Source organism: Sus scrofa, chromosome Y (genome assembly GCF_054392235.1).
Source record: "Sus scrofa isolate SSC_HxYL_T2T_F1_AM1 chromosome Y, Sscrofa_HxYL_maternal_Yorkshire_Landrace_v2.0, whole genome shotgun sequence".
NCBI lineage: Eukaryota > Metazoa > Chordata > Mammalia > Artiodactyla > Suidae > Sus > Sus scrofa.
In genome coordinates this window covers 7,299,494-7,324,192 of record NC_139402.1, presented here as the reverse complement: position 1 = coordinate 7,324,192, position 24,699 = coordinate 7,299,494, and the positions used below count along the sequence as shown (strand labels likewise).

Below are 24,699 nucleotides of genomic sequence, written 5' to 3'. Positions count from 1 at the left end.
ATTGTTGAGGCCAGCCCTCCTGGATGGCAGGCAGCCCCAGGTTCCGCGAGAGCGTAGGGGGTGGCGGGGATGGGGGGAGGGAATGCACTGGGAAGCACAGCTTTCTGCTAGCTAGCGGGCCTGTAAGCTTGCTGTGGCGTGGGGGGTATTCTATGGGAACCCACCCCTTCTTCTCTCCGCTCCCCAGCACGGGCGCAGACCAGGCTCTTCTCCCAGGTTCCCTCTGAGGCGGCTTTCCACTTCCCCGCCCCTAGAGTATTGCTCCCTTCCTCTGCACAGCTTTGTTTTCTAGTCTCCCAGGCAGTCTCTGCCCCGTCAAATGGTTTAGAGACCTCCCAAGCAGTTTCCGCTCTTCCCCGCCCCCCTAGCCCGGGGACTAATCTCTGGAGCCGAGGTCTCGGTGCCCAGCCCCCACCCAGGCGTCTCAATTTTTGGTGACTGTGCCCGTAGTTCAGATGGTCCGTTGGGTTCTTGATCCGTTTTTCCGTACTCCGACTTACTGCTACACTCTTCTCTGCATCTGGGGATTCCTCCGGTTCATTTGATCTTTCGCCCGGTAGGTGACTTTCCAGGGTGCAGGATGTCTTTCTCCTCCGCAGTTCCCTTTCGGGAGCGCCCGTCCCGCTCGGATTCACCTTCTCTCACTCTCCTCTTTTCTCCCGTTCTGCCCAATAATGTCACGAACTTCTTGCCATTATTGGAGTTTAGGTTCCTCTGCCAGCGATTGGTTGCTGTTCTGTGCGAGTCATTTCTTCTGTAGATGTGCTTTTTTTGTTGTGTTTGTGGGAGAGGGCGAGCGTGTCCCCCTACTCCTCCGCCATCTTGTCCTCTCCCGTCTTGCCTTTTCAATAACTGTTTGTAGACTAGAGCACAGGCTGGCATTCGTTAACCTGAGTGAATGCTACGTGGCCTCCTTTTTCCCCTTCAGAGACTTTGTGTTGCATTCCGTTTTCGTGGAAATAGAACAATATAAAAGAGAGAGCGAGAACAGAGCCTTCAAAGATCATGCTTTTTGGACCTGTCATTGAAGTTCTGCTGTTCCCATCTAACTGTAACTCTCGCTCCCTTTGTGTTTTATAGGGTGTGTTTATTCCGCTGTATTTTTAGACACACTGATTCCAGAGCACGCTCCTGTCTGGCTGTTACAAGAAGGCAGAGCGGCAGACACAGGTGTATCACTGGTTCGAAGGATGCATCTAGTCTGGCAAGGTCCTCGAGGGAGCTTGTACTGCATCCTAAGCCATAGCCCCATCTTGGAAAGCAGTGTGTTGGCCATGATGGAAGCTACTCAAGAAAGCCTGAGACCCACTCTTGTTCCTTCGCCCTTTACGGTTCAGCACCCACACTTTTTCTCAAGGTCACCCCCTTGTTGGTGAGCCCTGATGAGGCAGTGTAGTTTACCTGTGGCTCAACAGAAGAGAAGCACAAATGAGGAAATGTGATCCCGGGCTCCTGGTAGGTCAGTATATGAGAGAAAAGGGGGGGAAAAGAAAGATGAAGGAAACATAAAAATTAATCCCCTGACCTTCTGCATATGGACACCCAAGGTTTGGGGGGCCGTGGTTTCGATACTGAATCTATAGGATTGACTCGGTGTGTCTTTATGAAGAGGATAACTTTCAGTCCTCTCATCACAGGCAGAAACGTCCCCCCTAAAAGCAGACAATGAAAGAAGTCGAAAGAGAAGGTAAAAGAGGTTTTCTGGTTGTTGGTTCATTTTGTTTCTCTGAGACACGTTGTGCATCATATGTCTACTTGGGTATCATTCACCAAGTGACTTCAATCTCAAACAGCATAGCTTCGCTTTCCTAGAACCTTGTGGCCTCTGACAAATGCCCACCCAAATCCCAGGCGCTGGGGCAAACGGTGATAACGCCCAGATGCCTACAGAGTAGAGGAAGCCTGTTAGCACCTGCGCCAGCTGTTGTTCTATCTAGATGATACATTTTAACAAAAAATGCAAGTAGCTCCAAAGAGCCAATAATGCAGACTGCAGTCTCACCTCTCCAGGTTCTGTTCCTCCTGTGCAGCAGCCTTCAGCTCTTCCAGCTCTTTTCATGGGTCCCTTGCCTCCCCTGATTCTATTCCTCTTATGAGGCCACCTTTAGCTCTTCCAGCTCTTTCCGTGGGTCCCTCGCCTACCAGTTCTAGTCCTCCTATGCATCTGCCTTTGGCTTTTTCCATGGGTACCAGCGTTCATCACGAGGGATGCGGTGGTGAATGAAGCAGGTGGACGTCCTTGTCGTCATGAGGCTTACATGCTGATGTGCGAGTCACGTGGTAGACATGATAAATGCATAAAATATGTAGTATGTTAGAGCTGAGTGCCTGGGGGTCAGATCAGCATGGGGGGGGAGCTATGCAGGCTCTGGGTGACATTTTATACAAGGTGTCTGGGAGGTGGAGTTTGCAGGCACCTGCAGGAAGGCAAGAAGCATGTCACAGTTCACACGGTTGTTGGCGTTAAGATCCAGGGAGCAGGGGGAGAGCCTCTGTGGAGATGGGGAGTTTGGGGCCAGCCACAGAGAGAGTGGGGGCGGAAGCACAGGAGGAGCATGTGGGTGTAAGGTGCATTCGCAGGGGTCACCACAGAGAGACCAGGCGGCCGTGAGCATCAGAGGATGCTGCAGAGACCGAGCCAGATGGAGAGGGCTCACACCGTGTCCCCAGGTTTTATAGGCTGATGGGATGAGGGAGGTGGGCTGGGGCCAAGGAAGAAGCAGAGGGCAGGCAGGAACCCCCCGCCTCGCACCAAGGGAGACCCTGGTGTCAGGGCGTCCAGGAGAAAGATGTTCCGGTTGGGCTATGTTCTCACAGATGAGGGCTCTGGGGGATGGAGGGATGCAAGGATCACAGGTGGGGCTGTGGCCAAGCGGCGGGAGTAAAAGGCAGTGTGGACATCAGCAGAAGGTGCGGGAGCTGCTGATTGGGGCCGAGAGCAAGCTCTGTTTGGCTGTCACATGTCTAAGTGAGGATACCTGTGGGCAGGCAAGAATCCTACCACCGAAGCACCCACGAGAGACAGGATGAGGGATGCGTGTATGTTTCTGGACCTCAGGGGAGGGGGCCTCTCTAGAGATGCAAATTCGGAAGTCATCAGTGTGGGGGGGGCATTTAAAACCATAAAACAGGAGTTCCCACTGTGGCTCAGCAGGTTAAGAGCCCAACTACTATCCGTGAGGACTCGGGTTTGATCCCTGGCCTCGCTCCGTGGGTTAAGGATCCAGTGTTGCCGTGAGCTGTGCATCTTGGATCTGGCGTGGCTGTGGCTGTGGTGTAGGCCTGCAGCTGCAGCTCCAGTTGGACCCCTAGCCTGGGAGCCTTCATATGCTCCAGGTGTGGCCTTCAGAAAGCAAACCAAACAAAATCCATCAGACAGAGAAGAGGCATTGGGACTGAGGGAGCCAAGAGGACAGACAGAGAAGGGCCCCGCAGACATCCAGCAGGCAGAAGAGGAGAGGACGCAGCAGTGGTGCTCACAGTGGAGGGACAGCCTCCTCACTGACAGCTCTGAGACGTCAAGGGGCCTGAGAAGCAACTGCTGGGTTTCAAGATGATGGGATGATGGCAGGTGTCCTTGCCCGTGACCTGGGGTGTGACCGCTGCTGGGGTGAAGGGCTTGGGGAGGAGTCAGAAAAGGGTGCGAAGAGGCTGGAAACGTGATCGCAGACAACTCGTTCAAGGCCCTTTGTCCCAAGGAGCAAAGAGGAATGGGGTGCTGGCCGGAGGTTGAAGGGCACTCCTGGGGGTTGTACTTCTTTGGGTGACGATAAGCGGTGCTAGCAGGTCTGTGTGAGATGGGTCCAGGGCAAAGAGTGGATGATGCTGCAGGCAGCAGAGGGGCCCTGGGAGCGGGGAGCAGAGGCACGGAGAGGGGCACAGGAAGTGCCGGGACCCTGTCCCATCCTAGCCCAGATCCTTCCTCTTGTCAGACGCATGGGATGCTGGATTGGGAACAGACCGTGGGCATCGAGGTGACGTCGGAATTGGGAACCGGCCAGAAGGTGAGTGAGGACCGTGGGGAAAACCAAAGCTGCTGAGAAATGTCAGACGCTCCGCAGCCTGTGCTGAAGACCTGTGTGCAGTTTGTGATCGGAGCTGCAGGGAAGCGTCCCGCCCAACCTCGCCCATTTGTTCCAACCACATTCCCTTCGAACGCGGCGTCGGTGAATTTAAGTGTTTGGCGGGACACAGGAGCTTAAGAAAATCGGGAGGAGGTAGAGAAGAGAGGTGGTCGGAAGGGGCCCTGCAGTGTTTGACCGTAGGTGAGACTCAAAGGAGCGAAAGGCTTGGTGGGGGCGCATATGGACGGAAGGTGGGCTCCAGGGACAGAAGGTTGTGTCTGCGCATCGATGATTGTAAACTTGGGTTCCAGAGAGAATCTGTAGGAAAACAGGAGGATGTGTGGTCCGGTGGGAGCGGACCTGTTGGTGATCTGGCCGTCAAAAGGCATAGCTGAGGCACGTGTCCACTAGGATCCTTGGGGCGCGGGCAGGAACGCTGGGACCCACTGTGTACCCCAGGGGGCGTCAGGGTCTGTTTAAGCTGAAGACGTTGGCGATTCCAAAGATGCAGACAGAAGCCTCCGTTTCCATGAGGCTTCTCTTTCAATTTTTCACTTGGCTCTACACATGCTCTTCTCATTCTAAGGCTGAAATCACCAAGGCACCGAGATAAACCACTCAGATGGCTGTGCCGCAAAACCTCATTTCGCTTCTGCGTGTGAAGGAGAACCGTCCCCTCGCACAATGAGATCTGCTTACCCTGGGCTGGGAGGAGAGGGAGCGGGTCCTGATGGCATGGCATCAGGAAGCTTTCAGCAAAGAAACGCTCGGATAAACCAGGATTTGCACTAGTTGGCTGTGCTGCCTTTTGGCAGACACAGAGTAGGACTAGGAGACTCTCCCTAGAACCAAGGGAACTGGACTCAGTTTCTGCAAGACTGGCCCACAGCTGGTGGTGGTGCTGGGAGGCTCATCCATGACACTGAAAGTCGAGGGGTCACAGATTTCTAGCAGTCTCCGATTTTAGATGTTCAGGCTTCCTCATTCAACATGCATTTGTTGACTGTCCAGATGCCAGGAGCTGTGTAAGGAACAGTGGGACATCAAAGCCCTGCCAAGAGCAGAGGGGTAAGCCTGGTAGCTCTGGGCTCCGCCATAATTAATAGATCCTTTGGGGGCTTGTTCAGAAACAGAGAGTGTTTCAGAGGGAAGATGAAGGCTTGAGGATGGTTAGAGGTGAGAGGGTGCAAACCTTAGCCAGAGGGCTGTGGTTTATTCTTTAGCTACGATTCCTTACAAATCATCATTTTTTTTTTTTTTTCTATTTGTTTACTGACCTGGTGTTTTCCAGCTTGCTAATTTGTCAGCATGACGCAGGAAGGTTTTAATGTAAAATCAGCCCACGGGGCAGAACTTCTGTTTGTGTTCCCGGTCTGTCCTCAACCTACCCACCGCCCCATGAGGCTTTCCTTGCTGGGGGTGATGGGCAAGTCACGAAACAAAAAGGCAACTTTGTATAGTTGCCATGGTCACCGAATCTGAAGTTCTCAAAGAGCAGTATCATTACATGCTCTTTCACAGTTGTTCACATTTAACCACTCACTTAAATCATCACAAAGCCATTGCATGTTGACTTTTTTTATATAGTGATTTGTATTTTTTCCCATTACACCTGGTTTACAGTGTTCTGTCAGTTTTCTACTTTACAGCAAGGTGACCCAGTCACACCTACATGTATCCATTTTTTTTCTCATGTTATCACGCTCCATCATAAGTGACGAGACATAGTTCCCAGTGCTACAGAGCAGGATCTCATTGCTTATCCACTCTAAAGGAAACACACCTTGATGGTTGAAGCAACACTGTGTTAGTTTTGAATGAGCACAAGTTGTCAGTCGGAATCCTTATACCATCCCTGCTTTATTTTTAGAGAATTTTTTCAGTAGCTTCCCTCGTTGTTTTTTTCCTGTTGGTTTACTCCCTTGGTGTTTTCCAACTTGCTAATTTGTCGGCACGATGTAGGAAGTTTCTAATTTAAAATCAAAGTCAAAGTGTTATAAATATAATGTCAGGAGAAAAAAGCTAGCATTTTTGTTTGCTGCTGGCATGTTTTTAAGGTATTTTAATGCATGCTTTCTGTAAACATAGAAACAACAAAATGTTAAGGTTTGTGTGTGTGTGTGTGTGTGTGTGTGTGTGTATCTTGAATGTTTTTTTTTTCATTTTCCTGGATGCATAGACATAGGAATAGTAATTTTATTAATTGCAACCTTATTTTATAAATGTTTTTCAGTTAGCATCGAACAAAAGCAATGGATATTAACACTAACTTACACAATGTTTCTTCAAAGTAGACAAGCTTTTTACTCAAAAGATGTCAAAATCAATTCAAACACCAGGTGCATCCGTGAACAAAGTTATAGCTTTACATGGTTGGTTCTGCGGCCCCCACATGGCGTCAGCAAGCCGAACTCTGTCTGTCTTACTGTCCTCTTTACCTTGCGGGTGTTGGCCTTATGGTTACATGGTGGCTGCTGCACTTCCAGGCATCGCCTCCACATTTCAAGAAGGAAGAACAGGGCAGAGGGTAAAAGATCTGAGAGAAATATACTGAGTCTGGCTCTCTTAGTAAATATAATAAAATAGAGCTCAGCCCTTTATAATTTTTATGGCTTTTTTTCATCTTATTGTGCAGATGGGTCCGATGATGAATCAGTTGCAAAGAAATCTGGGGAGGTGTGAGAAGAAGGGAATGAAAAAGCGGAGTGAATGGTTTGGGAAGGCAGGACACAGAGTGCACGATTGTCAGACCGCGCACAACTTACACAGCGTGATAAGCGGGGTTCAGCAGGCAAGACCCGAGTCCCAGACCTGTTGGTTCGATTAACCGTGTGTGTGTGTGTGTGTGTGTGTGTGTGTAAGCAGGAAAATGCGTGCCAGGTTGATGGCTGGGTAGACACTGGCAGGCGTGATGACTAATTGCACACGTCCCCTGGATTGCGGCATTGCAGGTATCTGGCTGAACATTATTTCTGGGATGTGTCTGGGAGGGTGTTTCCAGAAGAGATTAGCACAGAATCGGTGGACTGGGTAAAGCAGATGCCCTCCTGGGTGTGGGTAGGCCTCCTCCAGTCCACTGGGGCTGCCTAGAGCACCAAGAGGGGTGGTGCCCTGCTCTGTGTGCCTAGTGCAGCCTCACCTTCTCTCACCCTGGCACCCAGCATCGCCTCTCCCAGGCCTCTGGCCTTCAGACTCGCTCCACGTCACACCTCTGGCTCTGGTGACCCTCCAGGTGCCGAGGGGAGGTTGTGGACGTCTCAGCCCCCACGATTCCTCATAATCCACCCCCTTTCTGTGTGTACATGAAGGATATCTAGTGTCTATAGACACAAGAGTGTACGTCTATATATGTGAAGCATATACAGAAGCGACATAAACATAAAGATATCTGTGTGTAAATATAAGGAATATATATGTGGGTGTAAAGAGAAAGGTTACATGTGTAGAAATAAAGGATACATAGTGGATATAATTATAAGGATATACATCTATATATGCGAAGGATACAGACTAGATATCAACATAAAGATATCTACATGTGTGTAAATAAAAGGAATATATATGTGCATATATTTATATAAAGGATATATACATGAATATAGAAAGGTTATATGTGTTGATACAAAGGATATGTAGAAGCTATATAATCATAAAGATATCTATGTGTATAGATATGAAGAATATATATGTGTGTATAAAAATGAAGGATATATACTTATATATATAAAGGATACATCTGTATATATAGAGCATATATAGAAGCTATATAAACATAAAGATATGTATGTGTGTAAATATAAAGAATATATACACACATATAAAGGATATTTAAAAGATATATCAATGCCTTTATATATAAAGGATATATATATACACACATATAAAGGATATATATATACATATATATAAAGGATACATACAAGTATGAGGGATGTATGTATATAAAAGATATATACATATATAAAGGATATCAATATAAAAGAACATATATGTGTATAGACAGCATATATGAATAGAAGATATATAAATATAAATGATATATATATAAAGGATACATATAAATAGGAATGATATATATATTTAAAAGAGATATATAAAAGGGTGCATATGTATATACAAGGTATATATAAAGAATATATATAAGATATATAAACATAAAGCATGCTTATAAAGGATACATATAAATCTGAAGTTTATACATATGTAAGAGATGTACATTTTTTAAAAGAGATATATAAAAGGATATATGTGTCTATATAAAGGATATATATAAGATACATAAACATACAGGATATATGCATAAAAGATACATGTATATATGAAGGTTATATATATATATATGAGATCTCTATTTTTAAAGGAGATATGTATAAGGGCATATACGGGATATATAAAGGATATATATATAAGATACCTAAACATACAGGCTATATACATAAAAGATGCATATAACCATGAAGGATCTATGTATGTAAAAGACTTATATAAATATCTACACATCTAAGGATATATGTATCTATAGAGGATATAGGTCAAGAATATATAATGGCACATACTGTCTGCATCTGTAGGTGGTATTGGTTCAGTGTCCAGGGAGAGTTCCGTGAGGGGCGGCCGGACACTGGGTAGTGAGGAGAAGCCTGGAGGAAGCCCCGCCAGTTTGCTGAATTGAAACACTGTGTCTCCATGAAGGACACAGCAGTACAGGGCTTTGGTTTCATGTGAAAACGGGTTAAAATCCTTGCCCCCCACATCCTCTTGCTGGATGACCTTGGCAAGCTACTGCACATCTCTCAGGGTTTCCGGGAGTTTCCGTCATGGTGCAGAGGAAATGAATCCAACTAGGAACCATGAGGTTGCGGGTTTGATCCCTGGCCTCGCTCAGTGGGTTAAGGTTCCACATTGCCATGAGCTGTGGTGTAGGTTGCAGACGCAGCTTGGATCTGGCATTGCTGTGGCTGTGGTGTAGGCTGGCAGCTATAGCACCGATTAGACCCCTAGCCTGGAAACCTACATATGCCTTGGGTGTGGCCCTAAAAAGCAAAGAGACAAACAAACAAACAGACAAAAACCAGCTTCCTTTTCTGCAAGTTGGCAGTAATAACCCCTGCCCCAGAGATGAGGAATATTACATAAGATCATATATTAAAATCCAGGGCAGGAGTTCCCACTGTGGCTCAGCGGGTTACGAACCCAATTAGTATCCATGAAGATGGGAGGTTTGATCCCTGGTCAGTGGGTTAAGGACCCGCCTGCGGCGTAGGTCACAGGTGCAGCTCGGATAGGGCAATGCTGTACCTGCAGCGTAGGTTGCAGATGCAGTTCCAAACTGGAGTTTCTGTGGCCGTGGTGTAGGCCAGCTACTGCAGTTCCGATTCGACCCCTAGCCCAGGAACTTCCATGTGCCGCAAGTGTGGCCCTAAAAAGCAAAAAAACAAAAGCAAAAACAGGGCAGTGATCGTTTACCAGAGAGATGCTCTTATGAACAGTGTCTCAGAGTCAGAATTATCCCCATGAGAAGCTTTGAATGTCTGCCACTTAAAAGAGCATCACGTAATCAGATACTGCCATTGACTGCCTCTTTTGTTGTGAGATGGGGTTAGCAAAACCTGCAGGAGATGCTCTCAGCTTTCAAGGGTCTGGAAATACACTCAGGAGGTGAGCCTAGAACACATGGAGAAGAGGTGGGAAGACAGAATATATTCAGGGTTCACTCTGTGGTCCAGAGAGTCACATGTTCTTAAAGTGACTGTCACTTTCTTCCTTTCTTCCTTCTGCCTTTCCTCTCTCTCCCTTTCCCTCCCTCCCTCTGTCCCCTAGTGCTCTGTCCCCTTTCTCTAAGGTGGACCAGTGGAGCTGGACATCAGCAGAGCATGGTGTGTGTGGGGGGGGGGGCAGGGGCCTTCATTAATTCATTCAAAAGATCTTACAGCTGAAATGTTTACACTCATGGAAGGAAGTAGATCTCACGGAGGAGAGATACATAGCATTCCTCTATTTTTTTAAATAATTCAATGAATTTTATTATATTTACTGTTGTACAACCATCATCACAACTGACATATCATGCCTTTAAAATGCCTAAACCTTTAATGCAGAATAGTGGTGGAAAGATATCATGACTGTTCTTTGTAATAACTGAAAACAATGTATTTGTGACTTGGGCACATAATTTTTTTTTTTTTTTGACTAGTTTTGCCTTGTCTGAGCTTACTCTAGGTCTCAGATGGTGACCTTTTTTCCTCTCTAGGCAGCGCCGGCAACTTAAATACATTCAAAGATGCATCTAAACTTTTTTTGAGCGCACAAAAGATAAAACACGCATGACACTCTCCAAGGCTAAGGAGATGCTATTGAGAGTCCTTGTCAAAACACAGAATTTTGCAGCAGGCTGCATCCCCCAAAAGAAACAAAATATCTCCCTGAGCGAATCTGTTCTGTCACTGTCAGAGTTTTAGGTCTAGGGCTCTGTATGCAGCTCACAGATGTTAACAACTGAAGCAGATGAACAAAAACCTGTTCTGTCCTTTCAGGATGCTTTAGCTTCTTGGCCGTCTGCTGTCCTGTCCAGATTGTATAACCTAGCCTTATTCTCCCCCCCCACCCCCCCCCCGCTCCCTGGCTCTGCCCCATTTAGAACCAGGCTGGTGATGGAAGAATCTTGACACTTTTTTTTTTCCATTTTTTGAAGTTTTATCCAAGTGGAGTTTGATGTACAAAGTTGTGATCATTTCTGCTGGACAGCGGAGGGACGCCGTGACCCACGTCCACACATCTGTTCTCTTTCAGATGCTTTTCCCACACAGATGATCACAGAATACCAGCAGAGTTCCCTCTGCTAGACAGCAGGTCCCCATTGGCCAGTCACTCCATAGACCTCAGTGTGCACGTGCCAGTCCCAAACACCCCTCCCCCGTCCACCCATCCCCCTCCACCTGTCCCCTCGTAAGTTTCTTCTCAAAGTCTGTGAGTCTGTTTCTGTTCTGCAAATAGGTTGACCTGTATCCTTTTTTTTTTTTTTTTTTTGAATTCCACATGTAAGTGACATCACCTGCTGTTTGTTTCTCTTTTGCTGTCACTGTTGACAGGCATGTTCAGACCCTTCACTCCTGTGACTTTCCTGTGATTCAGATATCAGAGGGAGGGGCTAAACCTCCTACCACTTAGGAGCACTGTCAGGCTGCCCCGTGACGGAGCTTGGAAGGGGGAGCTGGCATTGCTTTTTGACCTAGGTTTTCTTGAGAGCGAGCGTGACGTACCACACATCTGGACTTTCATCATCCCTGGAAGGATCTCACACCTGGCACAGTTTTGTGTAGCCCAGGAGAATAGAGGTACCGTCATTTTCAGGCAGGGTATTTTCAAAGAAGTTTCTGATGGAGCATCCATGCACGCAGATGGGAAAGAATGCATGTGTGAAGATTAGAAAACCGTTTCATGCAAGACAAGTTTTTTGTTTTTTTGGTTTTGGTTTTGGTTTTTTTTTTTTTTTTTTTTTTTTTTTTTTTTTAGGGCCTCACTCATGGCATATGGAAGTTCCCAGGCTAGGGATCAAATCAGAGCTATGGCTGCCAGCCTATACCACAGCCACAGCAATGCAGGATCCAAGCTGCATCTGTCTACACTGCGGCTCATGGCAATGCCAGATCCTCAACCCACTGAGTGAGGCCAGGGATGGAGCCCAAAACCTCATGGTTCCTAGTAAGATTTGTTTCTGCGGTGCCATGACGGCAACTCCCGCAAGACAAGTTTTATATGGAGTTCCTGTTGTGACTCAGAGGGTTACAAACCCGACTTGTATCCATAAGGACACGGGTTCGATCCCTGGCCTGGCTCAGTGTGTTAAGGATCCGGCGTTGCTGTGAACTGCTGTGTAGTTTGCAGACGCTGCTTGTATCCCAAGTTGCCGTGGCTGTGGTAGAGGCCGGCAGCTGCCCCTCCAATGAGACCTGCAGCCTGGGAACTTCCATAGGCCATGGGTGTGGCGGTACCCCCCCCCCCAAAAAAAAGAGAATAAGTTTTATATGATTGTCTCAATAACAATTATGACACATTTGTAAAAGGATTATGATCAACATGTCTAGCACATGGTAAAACTAAGGCAGAGAAGCTCTTTCTCTAAAAAAGGCTCTTGAAAATTTAAAACTTTAAGCAGTGTTTCCCTTATGAAAATTTCTTAGCTTTTCCGCAGTGCTTTTGACATAACTTGGTAAACTTTATAGATCCCAAATATAGTAGGTATTCAATGTATATCATCTACTACAGAGAAATGCTGCTTTCTCCAATTCAAATTGTATACATAACAGTGAACAATTACTCTAGGGGTAACAGAAGGGGGTCACTAATAATGTAAATAATACACCAGTGTATTGATCACTTAGACCTAGTAATTCCATGACTAGAAATTCAACTTTAAGCAGTTAGTCTTGGTTTGTCTCAAAATGTAGGCCCCGGGATATTTGTCAAAGTATCACTTATAAAAATGAAAGACAGGCAACAATGTATATGCCCAGCCTTTGTGGGTTGCCGAAATTAATTCTGATACACTCCTGAGTTATGATATAGAAAGGATTTAAGCACCTGGAAAGATGTGTACGGTGTTAAGAGGAAGCGGGAGTGTTGGCAATGGTGCTTTATAAACTCTTTTTGCAAAAGGAAGCAGAGAGAACGATTGGAAAGCTTCACCTCAAACTCTGGACAGTGCCATTTGCAGGAAGAGCGCGCTGTGAGCGTGGGCCAGGCGGGATCCCTGGACGCTAGACGGCTGCAGGCTGAGCTGCCACCTGGACAGTCGACCAGCTCACCTGCTGGAGCCCCGTGAAGGTGGACCCCGAGCTCAGGCCTGTGTCCCTGGCCAGTGCTGCTCCATGCCTGTCATGTGGTCCATCATTTCAGGGAGGAGCGGATGCTGTGCTGGCACCTCGGGAGAGGCCGGGTGCAAGTTCTCACGTGAGACTCTCCAGGCCTCCACTCCATGCTCTTCTGACACTGGCTGAGTTTAACCTGTGTCCTTTTGCTGTGACGACATGAGTCTGACAGCTTTCAGCACGTTCTGTGCCTCTTCCCAACAGATTCCTAAACCCCAGGCTGGTCTGGAGGACCTCGGAACTTGCCGTTGGCTTCGGAAGAGAGGATGCTTTTGTGGACTGTCCCTCATGTGTTGCTTTTTTTTTTTTTTTTTTTGGCTTTTTAGGGCTGCTCCTGCAGCATACGGAAGTTCTCAGGCTAGGGGTTGAATTGGAGCTGCAGCTTCAAGCCTACACCCCAGCCACAGCAACATGGGATCCCAGCTGTGTCTGTGACCTACACCACAGCTCACGGCAATGCCAGATCCTTAACCCACTGAGGGAGGCCAGGGATTGAACCCATGTCCTCATGGATGCTGGTCAGGTTTGTTTCCACTGGGCCACGACCGGAACTCCCAAGTGTTGCATATTCCGTTTCCTTATTCAGGACTGGGACGGTCAAAGCCTGGAGTGCGTGTCAGGAGCGCTCGGGTTTTATCATCCCTGCCTTGTTGAAAGGCCATTGCAAGCAGTTTGCAACACACCAGCTCCTCCACACCCCATGGGACGCCCCCTTCCCTGGAATCAAAGGGGCGGCTGACCCAGGCCTGCACCCCCCATTTCCAGTTATGTGAGCCTCACTGGTCCTGACGTCCACAGGGCCGGAGAGCACAGGCCACAGGATGCTCAGCTACACCCCCATCCCTTCATCCACGGGACACACTGGCCAGCACCTGACGGGGTGAGCCTGGAGCCAGCCTCTGCGGAGAGGGCAGTGAGCAAACCAGCCAGGTCCCTGCTCCTGTGCAGCTGGGCCTCAGACGGGAGCCCGCAGCTCACGGGACACTCCACCGGCTCCTCACTTTTCTGCGTCTCTCTCTCCATAAGCCCTGTTCTCAGGAGCTGGTCTGCTCCACCCTCTCACCCCCCACCTACCCTGCATCCTCCTGGTAAAGCTGGAGAGATTTTCCTGCGTCGCCCACGCCAGCCCAGTTTGCCTCAGCTCCACCTGTGTTTCTGATGTTCCTTTCCTTCCTTTGTGAGATAATCCTGGACTTGATCATGCTCCAGCTCTGCTGGTTCATGTACTGACTCTTTCTGAGGTCTTCTCTACGTGCGAGGGGGTCGTCTATTTGGGGCCATAGCCATAAACAAAGCGCATCTGGCTTTCACGGAGCATCCACGGAAACGGACACAGAATCCATCCATGGTGTGCCGGGTCCTGCGAAATGCCGTGAAAAGGATATAAAGCATCAGGGATTCGGAGTGATGGACAGATGTGAGGATGGGAGTGGCCGGAGGCTCAGGAAGGACGTGTGGTTTGAGCAGAGATCAGAAAAGTGTGGGCGTGGAGTTCCCATTGTGGCGCGGCAGCAAGGAGTCCGACTAGGAACCACGAGGTTGCAGGTTCGATCCCCGGCCTTGCTCAGTGGATTAAGGATCCGGTGTTGCCGTGAGCTGTGGTGTAGATCACAGATGTGGCTCCGATCCCACATTGCTGTGGCTGTGGTGTAGGCCAGCCAGCTGTAGCTCAGATTAGACCCCTAGCTTGGCAACGTCCATATGCCGTGGCGCAGCCCTAAAAAGACAAAAACAACAACAAAAAAAAGTGCAGGTAGGAGCCTTGCAAACAACCCAAGGTAGAGGGTTCTAGTCCAGGGGATCAAGGAAAGAAAGATTGCTCAGCACCTTCACAGAAACACAAGGACAAGCCTGGCGGGATGGCTCCTCCAACCCGTGGAACTCCAGACCTCACCGTAGTTTTCGTCTGCGTTTCCCTGATAATGAGGACGAGCAACCTTTCCCATGTCTGTCGGCCGTTTCGATGCCCTCTTTAGAAAACTGTTTATTTGGGTCGTCTGCTCATTTGCTCATCGGGTTGTTTGAGTTGTATCTTTTTTGCTCTTGGTGTGAGTTCTTTTTATATCTCAGATATTAAACCCTTATCAGATAGACAATTTGAAAATGTTTCTTCCTCTTCTGTCGGCCGTCTTTTTGTTGCTTGCTCCTTTTGCTACACTGTGCCCTTTGCTTGGATGTAGTCCTTCCCCCTCCACCCCCTTTTTTTTTTCTTCTCTTTTCTTGCTTGTGCCTTTTTGCTGTCAAATGCACGAAATCGGGGCCAAGACCAATGTCAGGGGGCTTTTCCCCCTGTGTTTTCTTTGAGGAGTTTCACACTTGCGGGTCTGGCGTTTTAAGTCCTAATTTCATTTTGACTTCATTTTGGTGAGCGGTGAAGATTGGGATCCAGTTTCATCCTGGGAATCCTTTGGCAATATATTTAAAAAGTATCAAATCGGCACACCGTACACCTTAAACTCACACGGTGTTGTGTGTCATTTATATCTCAATTATATCTCATGAAGCTGGGAAACCTAAATTCTAGGCCAGATAGAAGAACTGGCATTCCTGTAGTGGCTCAGCAGCTAATGAACCCGACTAGTAACCAGGACGTTGTGGGTTCGATCCCTGGCCTCAATTAGTGGTTTGGGGATCTTGTGTTGCCGTGAGCTGTGGTGTAGGTCGCCACGTTGCTGTGGTCTTGGCATAGGCTGGCGGCTAAAGCTCCGATCGGACCCCTAGCCTGGGAACCTCCATATGCCTCCGGTAAGGCCCTAGAAAAGGCAAAAAGACAAAACAAAGTCAAAGACACACCTGGTGAGCTGAGGACTCCGAGAAGCAGGAAAGGGCTGGACCACATACAGGCTTGACTTCTCAGGAGAGTTCTTCGTTTTCTCCGTGGGAGAAGCGCCTCAAAGGTGTTGGCACCGTCCTTGGAGGTCCCCCACTTCCTAGCGCATGCAGTCCTGCCTCTGGGGAGCAGCCTCTCGTCTTCTGGACCTGGAGTGGGACAGTCACACCGGGCTGGGCCCTTGACTTACACTGCCAGCCCGTCTGCACAGAGGCCCTTCCCCAGCAATTTCAGGTCCTCTGCACCCTTCACGCCTGCCTGCGTCAGCTTCTCCATCGTGCCCGGGGGTCCGTGCCCCACGCGGATATGGCCCTGTGTCCTAACCCCGACAGGAGAAGCCCTGGCAGGAATCACCCTTCCTTGGGGCTCTCTGCCCAGGGCACATACTTAGAATCTCAGCATCTCTCTAAACTCAAAGCAGGGGTTGGCGCAGCCCCAGAGGAGTTCACAGTCACTTCTTTATCTTCTGTCTTCATCTACTTTCTGTCTTCGAAACTCACCGTCCCTAGGAGCTGCGTGTTACATTTCGTGCTAAGTTATTGGAACGTTGTGACGGCTGGTGTCAGTTATCTCGGGTCCTGGGGCAGGAAGCTCCGAGGGCCTCCCAGCAGGATGGTCAGTGTCGAGTCTCCTTCTGGATGCTCAGTCGTGATGGGAAGCAGCAGGTGGTTCCAAACGGACGTATCTTTACAGAAGCAGCCGCTCACCCCCAGCCGCTGGGTAGTCAGAGATCTCACACCGGGCTCTTCGAACTGTGCCCTGGGGTGTGGGGCCACGGAGCGATAATGCGATTCGTGATTAGCAGCCCTCACGAATAAAATGCCCTGATTTAGAAAACACGACAATTCCTTCCTGAGGAGTGAAGTAAAGAAAACCCTTCAGCGTGATTGGAGGGAGTAATGGCCACTTCATTATAAATCAGAGGAAAAAGTGGTCAATTCAATAGGATCAGTGGGAAAAATTGTTGATTCTGTATAATCCGATGGAAAAAAAAAGGCCAGTATCAGTGAATGGTTTCAAAAGAGTCCAGCATAGCTCAGAGTTCGAGTCTAAAGCTGTTAAAAATAATAAGTATCATTGCTGTGCTTTTGTATTTAAGAAACTTCATGAGAGTTCCCATGGCTGTGCAGTGGGAATGAATCCAACTAGTCTCCATGAGGATGCAGGTTCGATCCCTGGCCTCGCTCAGTGGGTTAAGGACCCAGCGTTGCCATGAGCTGTGGTGTAGGTTGCAGATGAGGCTCGGATCCCATGTTGCTGTGGCTGTGGTGTAGGCCGGCAGCTGTAGCTTGGATTCCACCCTTAGCCCAGGAACTTCCATGTGCCGAGGGTACAGCCCTAAAAAGACACACGCACACACAGAAAAGGACCTTCCTGACATCACTTCTGCACTATAACCACGCAAAGAGTAATCACAGCTTGCTGTTTTCTTTGTTGCAGCCTCTGGGCGGATAGCTGCGCAGACGCCATTGGATCACCTTCTCCATCGCTAGTTAGCCATGAGGCAACGTGTGATCATCCAGCCAGGACATGCCAGACACTCAGACGCCAGCCAGCATCAGAGCTGTCCCTCACCCTCAAGAGCCCTCACGTCACGTCCACTATTTTCCTGCAGAAAGACGGTTCAGCATCCCGGCTCTCACTTGCAGGACTCTCAGACGTGGCTTCTCCCAGGACGTCACCTACTGCTCTCAGAAAAATGCGGGCGGCTGTTGGAAGGAGCGCTGCAAAGGAGGTGGAGTGAGGGTGGGGGCTGTGGATGGATGTCCTCAAGAAGGCTGGACAGGCATGGACTGTGCAGACCCCAAGGCAGTGGACGAAGCAGGCTGGCATCCAGGAACCCCACGTGAGGCTCCCGCAGCAGAGAGGTGAGTGAGTGTTCAGAAGCTGAGCGTTCCAGAGGGCTTGCACTACCCTCTAGGCTCTCTCTCCCTCATCACTGCCCTGCTCTCTGCCCCTGGTGGGCTGGCCTGCAGGGCTGCCGTCTCCGCAGCTCTATGTCTCTGCTTCCTGGGAGGTGAGCTGATGGGGAGCCCCAGCTGGACAGGGAGTCAGGGAGAAGGGAAGGGAGCTGTCCCCTGGGCTGCCTTCCTGCCTGGGCTGCCTTCCTGCCTGGGCTCTTGCTGCTGGCTGAGCCCCTCAACTGCTGCTGCTCTCAGGTAGCTGCGTCTACGCGGTCCTACCATTCTGATTCTAGTCCTCATGTCCACGTAGGCCTCGGGGGTCAAGCCATCCGATGCCATGGGCTTCGGTTATTGCGAGCTCTCCTCTGTTCCCCTGGGTGGTGCTTCCTCGGCCTCCTCGGTATTGACATTGGACGATGGGTCATCCTTTTCTTTGCATGTTGAAGGTTGTTCTGTGTGTTGTCAGCTGTTTCGCAACATGCCTGGTCTCTCCACACCAGACCCCAGTGGTGCCCCCACCGCCCGCTTGCTCCTGGTGTGGCAACCCAAAACGTCTCCAGACCTTGCCAAGTTGCCAACGGTTTCCTGGGCAGCAGACTTGCCCGCTGTTGAGAACCGCTGCTCTGCATCCACACCTTTACAAACATAACTTTTCTTTCTCCATCCTTCTCTGATGATCTGTATGCCACTGAGGCCCTGCCTGGTTCAGTGAGGAAAGAGTAAAGAATGTGAGAGCACGTATTCTGTAGAGAGTGAAAGCGTGAGACAAAAGCATTCTGAATAGATATTACTGAAGAAGATACAGAAGGAAAGGGTTTCAAAAGAAGCTAAAATGGTATGACTTCCCTGCAAGAGAACTGGGCTCTTTTGCTAAAGCCTTTGGATTTTAGAAATATAACGGTACTCAAAATATGTATCCCCTAGTTTAGAAGCATTTTTTTTAAAACTATTAAAGTCATGGTAGGAATTCCTGTTGTGGCTCAGAGGGTTATGAACCCGACTAGTATCCACGAGGATGTGGGTTTGAACCCTGGCCTCTCTCTGTGGTTTGGAGATCTAGTATTGCCATGACCTGTGGTGTGGGTCTCAGATACAGCAGCTTGGATTCTGAGTTGCGGTGGTTGTGGCACAGGCCAGCAGTTGCAGCTCTGATCTGACCCCTGGCCTGGGAATTTCCATATGCTACTGGTGTGGCTCTAAAAAAAAAAAAAAAGGTCAAGGTAAGATGGGTCTAAGGCAGTGATTCTCAACCCATGGCAATTCCACCCCCAGGGCATACTTGGCAATGTGTGGGGGTATTTTTGGTTGTCACAACTGGAAGGAGGCGGGTGTTACTGGTGTCTAGTGGGCAGAGACTGGGGACACTGCTCAAACCCCCATGTTTGGATGGTCCCACGTCACAGAATCATCCAGATCCACGTGTCCCTGGGGCTGGGCTGTCAAGCCCCGCCTAAGCAAAGAGCACTGAATGGGAGACCTGCGGACTGGCCTTTTATGTTGGTTGGCTCACAAGAGCTGTGTGGCTTGAGGCATCTCATTTAACCTTGGAGATTTCAGTTTCCCAATTATCAAACCAAAGGGTTAGTAAAGAGTATTTCTCTGCATCAGTGCAGCCCTCACCCTCCATGGTGCCAGCAACCTTTTCCCTAGAAATGTTTAAAATGCTGAAATCAAGTTTTTATCCATTTCGCCATCATCCCTGCCCAGTCCAGGGATTTGTGGTGATGTGGTCGTCTCTTGTATTTAGGTAGACTGAGCTAGAGAGGGTAATGCTTTATATAAGTCCAGGGAGTCTGACGTTTTAACAAGCGTGTGACTGTCTAGGAAACCACCTTTGCGGCTTTTCAGAGCAGTGGAGAATCCTTCTTGCTGAGTGCATTATTAAATAGATTCAGCAGTAAGACAGGTCATGTCGTGTCCTGTGAAGCATGCAGATAAATGTAAGGCCTGCATTTTTCCTTCAATGCATCTATCATCCAGGGAGAGAGATAAGACAGGCACATGGAGAGTTAAGTGCAGCACAGTTTTAAATAACCACACAAACAAGATGGCAGCATAGGATTGGTACTGGGTTGGTAATCACGGGCTTTCCTGTGGATTTCCTGCCGACAAGGACCTCTGCTTTTGGTCTTGGGCTTCTGGGTGGTCCCTTGCTCATTCCTTTGGCTTTTCCTTGTACAGAGTATCTCCCTGAATATTTTTATCATCATGGTAAGAGAAAACTGGTCTTGGTTTCCTGGTCCCAGTTATGTCTAGGGAATGGGTTGACATCTGTTGTAATCTTAGGTCATCTCATCCCATGAGAGACAGACTGCTGTATCCCTAGTTGAAAGTTGCCCAGCTGCTGAGACATGATCCTTTGCTTTGGGTCAATTCCTGTATCTTCCTTCACAGAACAGTTTTTAAAATTCTTCGTCATCTGGTATACCATATTATCATTCGTGTTTAGACAGTGCTTTTCAAAAAAGGGTCATTTCTAGGTTATAGTAATTTAAGAACAGAAAGTGACTTGGTGGCCCAAAAATCTATTTAAAGAGAAGCGTGTGCATTTTTGAGTTTCTCTATGTCTCCATTTCTCAACCTCGTTAATATGGTCATTTGGGGCCAGACAGTTCTTTAGTGTTGAAGGCTGCCTTGTGCATTGTAGGAATACTTCATAGATTCTCTGGCCTCTACTGACTAGTTCCCAGTATATATCCTCTTCTCCAGCTATGGCACTGGCAGCGTCTCCTGTCATTGCCACATGTCCCCTGGAGGGAAAAATGGCCCTGTTTATGAACTGCTACTTTAAGGTGACATAGATTTGAATCTCTTAATTTTCCTCCATGTAAGCCTGAAGTAGCAGTTTGGGAGGGAGGCGTGTTTTGGAACTTAGAACACTTTTAAGCTAAAAGGGATTTTTACACCTGGTATAACCCCAGTCAGCTTTAGCATGGAAGGGTATGGATAGTTCAGGTTTACAAAGCTTCATAATCAACCTCAGTCACTGATGTTACAAGACATCACCACCATCAGCATCATCACAAGCACCATCATCAGCATCAGCAGCAGCATCACCATCATCCTCTCATCACCATCAGCAGCATCATCATATCATCACTGTCTCCATCATCACCATCAGCAGCATCACCATCAGCATCAGCAGCATCACCATCAGCAGCATCACCATCAGCATCAGCAGCATCACCATCAGCAGCATCACCATCAGCATCAGCAGCATCACCATCAGCAGCATCATCATATCATCACAGTCTCCATCATCACCATCAGCATCAGCAGCATCACCAGCAGCAGCACCATCATATCCCCACCATCGCCATCGTCACATCTGTCACAGCTCCATTTCCTGAGTTTCTATGCCACACGAACACCATACTGGGTGTTTTAAGAGTATGGCCTGTTTTTAATCCTCACAACAACAGTCTTACCAGATAAGTATTATGACAATTTTACAGGCAAGAGAACAGAGACAGAGCGGTCAATGGACCATGATGGGTTTGTCTCCATGTCCTTATAAAGGGCGTATCACATGGAAGGCACTACGGGTGTTTATAAATGCGATTCGAAGGGCTAGAGGGAGTGGGACCAGTGTCACAGACCACATGGGTCTTGAGCCAGCTCTGGAAGGACAGTGTTAGACTAAGTGAAGATGAAGGACCCCTTCCTTGGGCCAGCAAGACAGAGACCTCAGAGGCCCTGGAATCTCAAGCTAAAGAACATAGTTCTGTCATTTAGAGGGTCGTGGCCCACAGCCTCAATCCAGTCTACCGTCTGTTTTCAGCATTCTTTCCCACGAACTCAGACTAGCTGTTTTATATATACATAAATGATTGATTATATATATATTTAATATATATATTGATTATATATTTAATATATTAAACATATTGGTTATATATTTAATATATAAATATATTGATTATATGTTTAATAGATATTGATTACATATACTTAATATATATTGATTATATATTAATATATAAATTATATATTAATATATATATCGATTATATATCAATATATACATATATATTGATATATATTGATTACATATATTAATATATAAATATATATTGATTATATATATATTTAAATGATTGAAAAAAATCAAAAGAACCGTGTGTGTGGTGGTATGGTGGTGAGCATAGCTGCCTCCCGAAAATCAAAAGAAGTAACATTTCGTGACACATGAAAGTCACATGAAATGAACATTTCAGTGCCTGCAAATACAGCTTTACTGTTTCCCTGCCACCCTCAGTTGTGTCCACATTGTCTATGGCAGCTTTCACGCTATGGCTCTGCGTTAGCTATTTAAAAGGCAAGCAGGGTTGTTTCATCTGATACGCGGGAGGTTGAACCCTTTAATCACATCTCTTCATCAGGTGTAGCCATTTAAGCGGTGACGGTGGCTGTTTTGGCAAAGCCAGAAAAGCCCTGCGTGGGTTTAGCTTTTCCGTGTGGGTTAGACCTCCTGATGTTCGAAAAAACAGATGAACTTGGTCAACCTTGACAGGCGTTTTGAAGAGAAGAAGGGTGGGGTGGCTGGAAAGATAGTCAGGTGTTATTTATGGGTTCATGCAGGTGCCGCCAAAGGGCACACTCCCCTGGCCTGTAGCTAACCGTACTCAGAACTCTCAGGCCCTTGAACAGGGTGGGCTCCTGTGTCCATGGGTGGCCTGAGGCTTCACAGGCGTGGCCTGCAGGAGGCGGTAATACGGGAAAAATGCCAGAGGGGGTTCTCCTATGGGAATGTCCTTAATAAATAATAGCAACATATTAACTAGTGTAGAGTGAACACCTGCTATTTTTTTTTGTCCTTTCTTGACATCCTGTTTTAAAAATCAAAGCATAGTTGTTTTATAATGTTTTCGTTTCAGGTGACAGCATAGTGATTCAGTTTTATATATACATATTTTTTTCAGATTATTTTCCATTGTAAGTTATTACGACATGCCGATATGTGGTAAATCCTTGTTGTTTCTCTATTTTAGGTATAGTATTTTGTATGTGTTAATCCCAAACTCCTGATTTAGCCTTCTCTTTCCTATTTTCCCCTTTGGTAACCCTAAGTTTGTTTTCTATGTCTATGAGTCTATTTCTGTTTTGTAGCTAGGTTCATTTGTGCCCAATTTTAGATTCCGCATAAAAGTGATATCATAAGGTATTTGTCTTTCTCTTTCTGACTTCACTTAGTATGATCATCTCTAGGTCCATCCATGTTGTTGTAAGTGGCATTATTTTGTTCTTTTTATGGCTGAGTAGTATTCTATTGTGTATATGGACCACATCTTCTTTATCCATTCCTCTGTCAATGGACACTTGGGTTGTTTCCATGTCTTGGCTGTTGTGAATAGTGCTGCAATGAACATTAGGGTGCATGTATCTTTTTGAACCACTGTTATTGTTTCTTGTAGCATAATACCTTTTATGTCTACTATCCATGTTGAAGCAAATGGCACGATTTCATTCTTTTTTATGGCTGAGTAGTATTCCATTGTGTATATGTACCACATCTTCCCTTTTTTTGGTATTTATTTTTTTTATTTCCCCAATACATTATTTTTTTTTCTGCTGTACAGCATGGTGACCCAGTCACACATACATGTGTACATTTTTTTCTCACATTATCATGCTCCATCATAAGTGACTAGACATAGTTCTCAGTGCGACACAGCAGGATCTCATTGCTCATCCATTCCAAAGGCATCTATGAACCCCAAGCTCCCAATCTCTCCCACTCCCTCCCCCTCCCCCTTGGCAACCACAAGTCTGTTCTCCAAGTCCATGAGTTTCTTTTCTGTGGAAAGGTTCATTTGTGCCATATATTAGATTCCAGATATAAGTGATATCCATTCCTCTGTCAGTGGACACTTAGGGATCTTCCATGTCTTGCCTGTTGTGAAGAGAAGCACCTGCTATTGTTGGGGTTCTTTTCCCTGTGTGTGGTTGACACATCTCCTCTTCCGTATAAACGGGCTTATGTAGAACTTACAATCCCCCAGGTAGATGATAATCCCATTCTACAGGGGAGTAACCTGAGATACCAGGAGTTACGTGATCTGTCCAAGACCATAGACTCAGTTCACGGTGACCTTGAACTTGGATGTCAGAACTGAAACTCATTCTGGGGAACCAGGACCGTTTACCTCCCAGAGGAGTTACGTGATCTGTCCAAGACCATAGACTTAGTTCACGGTGACCTTGAACTTGGATGTCAGAACTGAAACTCATTCTGGGGAACCAGGACCGTTTACCTCCCAGAGGAGGTAGAGGAACATTTAATCCTCGTGCCGGGTGGTGGGGCTGCTGTCAGGGCACACGCCTTCCTTTTTAGTTCAATGATACCTAGAGATTTGCAGCCCACGCCAGTATCTATCAGCTTCCACATGCACAGATGCACGTATTTTAATTTTCAGACACATCATGCATTCAAGAAATCAAAGGATGCCAAATTATGAGACCCAGAAACCAAGTATCCGTCACAGCCTGTGCTGGTTTTTGTCCCCACAGGATGCTTGAAGGACTTAGCCTCAGAATAACGTCCTGTCTCTCTACAACGTGTTATTTCCCCTCCTCCTGGTGTGTCCACTCGTGCTCTGGGAAGTCCAGGAGGCTGGGCACTGTCTGAGGCTTAGGACAGGAAGCAGGCCTGTCCTCCTAGAGGTTCACTGCCTTCTGAGTGTGGCCCACAGACACACCACACCTAGAACACAAGCGCCCACATCTGCAAACTCGTAAACCTGCTGAGATACGTGATTTGAACCGGACTTGAAAAACACAACTTGCAGCATATTTAGCAGCATTTCCCAAACCGTGGACTTTCAGTCACTGTCCTCTCCAGACGTCCACCGAAGAACAGAATTTGTGAGCCGTTCTCTGTCCTGTCACATCTGCCCTCCCCAGACATCTGTAGAAACCAGGGCCAGAGGGAGTCAGAGCTAGAAAAAAATTCTCACCTGTGGACGCCAAGGTCACATGAACATTACACTCCAAGTCCAGGACTCTGGAGGCGTCGTCTGTGAAGCAGAAAATAA

At 47.5% G+C, this 24,699-nt stretch overlaps 1 protein-coding gene across 49 annotated transcripts in view; it reads left to right on the top strand.

Annotated features, from left to right (window-relative positions):
* The window catches only part of LOC106506881 (pseudouridine-5'-phosphatase-like), a 744,469-nt gene that overhangs the window by 175,537 nt on the left and 544,233 nt on the right, over positions 1-24,699 (top strand). For all 49 annotated transcript variants that reach the window (XR_014836065.1, XR_014836045.1, XR_014836067.1 and 46 more), the window contains exon 5: positions 17,202-17,629. The gene's annotated coding sequence lies outside the window, so the exon portion shown is untranslated. The remainder of the gene's footprint in view (positions 1-17,201; positions 17,630-24,699) is intronic.